Source organism: Lissotriton vulgaris, chromosome 12, assembly GCF_964263255.1.
Source record: "Lissotriton vulgaris chromosome 12, aLisVul1.2, whole genome shotgun sequence".
Classification (NCBI taxonomy): Eukaryota; Metazoa; Chordata; class Amphibia; order Caudata; family Salamandridae; genus Lissotriton; species Lissotriton vulgaris.
This window is the reverse complement of record NC_141700.1, coordinates 703,709,379-703,715,307: the sequence shown is the minus strand read 5'-3', so window position 1 is coordinate 703,715,307 and position 5,929 is coordinate 703,709,379.

The following is a 5,929-nucleotide window of genomic DNA, read 5'->3' as shown; positions in this document are numbered from 1 at the left end:
TATATAAAACATTCCACAAAAAAGCAGTCCGGATCCACGGAGAATGTCTGCAGAGACCATGCAAGATTTGTGCAAAGGGTGCTGCACGTGTCCCTCCAGCTCTGCCAGTTTCTTGCTTCGTGAAGTTTGACTCATGTATAACCAGTTTCCTTGTCCTGAACCGTTGTTGTACTTAATAAAATATTGTTTGCCTGTTGTAAATAGCACGTGAATTACTAGTTTTGCTAAGAAATAAAAGCAACTATTTTATTAAGAGTTACTCTTGTTATTTACATAGGTCAGCTTGTGGTATGGGCAACAGTTCCAATGACATGGGGGGTGGGACGGACAGTGCAACAGTAACCCATATGATGAGGTAGCAGTCGAGAAATGCCTGCTGTGCATATTTACGGATAAATAATCCTGACCTAGGACTATGTGCAAAGCGAAGGGTCTTGATAAAGTATCATCCTGACCAATAAGACACTTCCCATACATATTGCGGATGATAATCTTGTTCAGATATATTTCAACCCCCTTGAGGGATAAACTCACTCTGACCAAGACAACACCTCAACAACAATTGATGGGTTGGTATCCTCCTTACAGTGACACACCTACACACAGTTATTATACTGTTAACATCCGGTCAAATTGGACCACTCCACCAATGACAAGACACAACCATACTTTCTAATGAAATACCACCACAAGTAAAAAGCTGGGATCAAACCGACCAATAAGACAGCTCCTAGCAGTGCTGACAATACCATCCTCTCCAATATGACAACTCCACCAAGTGATAGTTGAGTAGTATCCTTTCTGACAAGACACCTCCACGTGTGATGGCTGGGTGTGACATCCCCAGGTACGCTTGGGTATCAATCTGGTCCATGACACCAGTCTACATGATGGGTGAGAGAGCATCCTGTCCAAACAGACTCCTTCCCCAATAGTGGTTTTGTATCATCCTATCCACTAACAAGTGGTTGACCTTATCTGTCCCATACAATATTTTTACCAGATTATGGCTGTTGAACGTCCTGTCCAATATCAGGTCTCCCCAAGTAATGAATGGGTATCATTTTATCCAATCAGGTACAACTTCCAAGTGACGTCTGGGAATCATGGTCTTCAATCCGATACCTCCTTCAGGGATGGTCATGTATTCATGAGACAGCTCATCCATTCATGGTATAGTATCACTTACCCAATAAAGTTTTCAGGAAACACCTGATTCATTCATGGTACAATATCACTTACCCAATGAAACACCTTCCTGGGGACGGACAGTTATCTTTCTGTCCAATAAGATGCTTTTCCAAATTTGTGAACAAGTACCACTTTGATCATGTAGTTTAATTTTACAGCAGGAACACACCATTCACTAGCCAAAGTCAAGTATAATCTGTTTATTAAAACCCCACCCTCATGCTGGTCTGTTATCAAATGGACAAATAATGCATGTTCCCAAAGTGCTGTTAAGGTGTCTTGCTTTTATTAAGACATCTGATGTAATATTACAAATCATTACCCTAATGAAAAATTCCCAGTTCTTCTAACGACCTCCGGGGAAAATGGTCCTATAGCTTTAGAAATGTGTAGATCACTATATTAATTGAAATTAGTAATCGGACTTCCTGTCAGACAAGAGAAGAGTCACAGAAATGTGTACCGATAGTAGATCTGAACCATGTGATAGTCATCGATGTGTTATCGATGTTACTCGAAGTATCATCTTCTTGCATCAAACTCTACAACGAGAGCTTACTGTCAAGGCAGACTGAGTTCACAGGGCGCTAGAAGAAGCAAGAACATGATTTAAATCACTTTGGAAAAATGGGAAGACAAGAACATATGATGAGCTGGGAAGATCTCTACAGTATACGAATGCTCTGCATGCTCATGACTCACATTTATTATTAAATCTCTGCATCCATCCTTTATACGACAATTTCTTAATGTTGTTGTCAAAGTGAAAATTTGTTGTCTACCTGAGCTATTGTGGTCCAAGCAGTAACATGTGATTCCGTTGAGGTTGTTTTTGATTGCCTGAACAATGAACTAGTTGAGCCTAAACCAATAAAAAAAAAACAGCCATTTCGCACAGAGCGATCCAGGTGAAGAACTAGAATCAAGCTAAGCAAGAATTTGTGAGACATTTTTTACTTAAAGCCAAGGAGCAATATTTAAATTATGTAATCAGTTCTTGAAAACACTTCTCTTGTATCAGAGGGTTGACTGTCGGCTCGACAACAAGACTTTTCCAACTCTGACCATATAGGAATGGCATAATGCGTCCCAGTAAAAGCCTGGGCACAAATTTAAAACACCTTTTGATTTTGTAGAAGATAAAGTTTGTTAGGGGCAACAACCCAATGACCTATGAAACAACAAATATTTAACTGTTGAAGATGCATAAACTAAGGGGTAAAATTGATGATAGAGCACAGACACAAACAAGTCCAGCTCGTTTCTCTGCCAAGCTGGAGAACTACTGAACGCCTTGCCGGAGAAGATCCATAATGCAAAACATTGCAACACCTTCTCAAGGCTGCTGCTTTCGAAGCTCCACAATAGGCTCGTTCCAGGTCTTCCAGGCTCATCGAAGCTAAAATCAGGCTTACAGAAATGCACACTGGGTTGAGTAGCGATCATTCAGCATCATTCCGCCACCATGCGACAATCGCAGTAAGGATGGCTATTATTGATGTAAAACATGGGCAGATACAACCCAGCGCATGAAGGCTACTCGGTGATGGTCTAGTATGATGTTACCTCCACACAGACACATGCTTCTCGGCATGTACAATAAACACCTTTCTACTGAAAGCAAGCAACCGAGATAGGTGTTTCATTCAACATGGTAAGCCTAAAAGTTCAGCTCTGGGACATAACATAAATTCTGGTGAAAAAGTGCAAATCAGAAGAGTTCAGTTCCTACTGATACTGACCCCTCTAGACGAAATAACTCAAAGGAGCCGAACAGCCTGAAAACAGTCCCAGAACTGCACCTGGAGAATACACAAACTGTTAGTAAACTTACTAGCATCATAAACACGGGGCTGAACCCTACATCAACGCTGCAGGGCTTCTCCTGACCAGTGCCCTGCAATACCCCTGCACGGTGGTGGAGAAACCTCGGCTTTCCAGAGCTGGTGTGTCAATCAAAGGTTCAACAACCAGCATCCTGCGCTAAGAAGCCGATCAGATCCTCAGCCCCGCACAAGCCCAGTGATGCGCCCCTGCTTCGCTGAGTGCACCAGGGTCGCTGGGGCAGACTAAAGTGCACACACCCAGAGCGGTAAGCTCCCATGTGGCTCTCCAGAGCACGACACAGTGAAAGACTGAAACGCTGACCCATGGGTCCCTATCCATTGCCAAACCGGTGCACAGAACCGCGAATGTGAAGCATCATGACCTTAGCCCCTTTTCCCTCGACACCCAGAGTGGTCTCATCTCTTTTGGGCAGAATATACCAGCTAACTTACACAGTGCCAGCGTGTGATGCACCATATCGGCTCCCATCACACGGTATCCTGGTGAGGCGCCGATATCACACGGTGGTAGTGAAAACGAGCTGAAAAGCACTGTAATTAGTGGGTTTCCAGCTCGTTTTCTGAGGCTGGGAACTACCGACTTCAATTAAAGCGTGTGAAAACACCACAGGACATTGGCACCAACCTTGGCAAGCATTTTTTTTTTTTAGGAGAGGGTGGCTTGGGGGCGGGGTTGAAAAGTGCCTCGTAGGTACTTGTAGGCACGAGGCCCCATCCCTTCCTCACACAGTGAGATTGTTCTTCGACATACAGGTGTGTGCGCTTGGGCCTGTGACGGCAGATGCTATGGAACTGCAAATTCTCCCATCCCCTGCGACACCACAGAGACATCCGTCACAAGGCAGGACAAGCAAAGAAGCTTTGACTGGGCAGCTGGACCCGCAGAGCACCCCATCTCTGAACATGGTGATAAAGTTAGATGGTCCCACTGAGGCCAATAGCGGAGTGAGACTCAATTTGTACATACCCGTCCGCCGTGTGGTAGCCCGACAACGATAGCCACAACTGGCCAGGAGAGACCTCAAGGTAGCAACCGCTGACAGAAAGAAGCCAGCGGTCTCGAAACACTGCCAAGCATCACCTTCCAGTTTCCCATGATTCCTAGCTTACCCCGGATATGGCAGCAGATTTGTCTAGTAGAAGAATAAAGTACTTTTTCATTGTCTGGACCATGGGTACTCATAGTACGGCCCGCGGGCCACCAGCGGCCCGGCAAGCCTTCCTGGGCGGCCGGTAGACCTTGCAGACAATTTACCCGTGTTTATAAATAAAATAAAAAAGTGTCAGCAAACACTGCACGCCGAGACTCTGCTGCTCTGTGGAGGCCCGGGCATTCCAGTGATTGGCATTCCAGTGATAGTGAGATGTGGAGTCAGAGTGGAGCTGCAGGGGCACTAAAAGATGACATACAACACATCCTCATTAACATGCCAATGGTCTTTTAAAGAAATGTGAAGTGCTCGGGTGCGGCTGTGTGTGTGCAAGCTGGAAGCTGTCTCAGCCCGGGCACACACAGGCATGGTGAGATGAAGAGGGTGACAGAGGGAGACAGAAGGAGGGAGGTAGAGGGAGGGAGGGAAAGGGAGGGAGACAGAGCGAGAGAGGGAGTGAAAGGGGAGGGAGGGAGAGCAAGGAGAGGGAGGGAGAGCGAGGGAAGGAAAGGGAGGGAGAGCGAGGGAAGGAAAGGGAGGGAGAGCGAGGGAAGGAAAGGGAGGCAGACAGGGAGAGCGAGGGAGGGAAAGGGAGGGGGGAGGGAATGAAAGGGAGGGAGAGCGAGGGAGGGAAATGGAGGCAGACAGAGGGCGAGGGAGGGAAAGGGAGGCAGACAGAGAGAGAGCGAGGGAGTCAGACAGAGGGAGAGTGAGGGAGGGAAAGGGAGGCAGACAGAGGGAGAGGGAGAGAGGGAAGGAGGGAAAGAGAGGGAAGGAGGGAAAGAGAGGGAAGGAGGGAAAGAGAGGGAAGGAGGGAAAGAGAGGTGTGGTAAATATTTTACCGTATACGAGTTTGTCAGATAATTTCAGAAAATTAAAGAAAATAGCTCAATCAAATGAGAGGCAGAGTCCGTGGTGTCTGAGTCATAAGGGCTTTAATCATAAAGGATGACTAAATGACTCGAGTCAATGGAGATCTAGTCCATCAATACAAGGGTTCGGGTATGCAATGATGGCAGGAAAAGATGTCAACGATTTATTCACAGTACATGACATATATAGTAAAATGACACAATAGCATTGAATACAGTAGGCGTGACAAGTGAAATGTATATGATAAGAACACATGTACGTAGCAAAAAGGCGTGAACATGGGTGTGCACAGAGGCGTGAACTAGAAACGTCACAGAAAAGTGTCATAAGTGGGTGGATGCTTGGAGAATTCTTGCAGAGTCAGCTGAAACCTATGGCCTAGATGCGCGCGCAGCTAATATGACGTGTGATTGACGTGCAACGGGAGGAAGCTAAGAGTCTGACTTTTAACACTGGTAGAAGAGACAGAAGTCTGGCATGTCAGATCGACCTGTCCCTAAACATATCTGATATCTAGTATTTGGAGGATGTTTAATCTAGAGGAAAAGGTCTCTTGGGCAGAGGCTACTCTATACTGAATGATAGTGCGTGCATAGGTGTCTGCGTGTCTACATGTGGATGCTCGAAGCCAGGGGCCTACTATGGTAACGGGAACTGTAAATTACTTGCACGGAGACAGGGAGACTTGCTCTTTGCTCTGCAGCCGGGGATATGTTTACCTAAATCACTAGACAGGAATGTGTTTTCGAGGAGCTGAGCTGGCTATGCTGATAACTCGAAGGCAAAATACTGTTTTTGGCAGGCAGACCAGGCCGAGCCGGGCACCGCTCGGTTGGCAGGAAGTAAGGCAGAGGTCAGGGATGCATC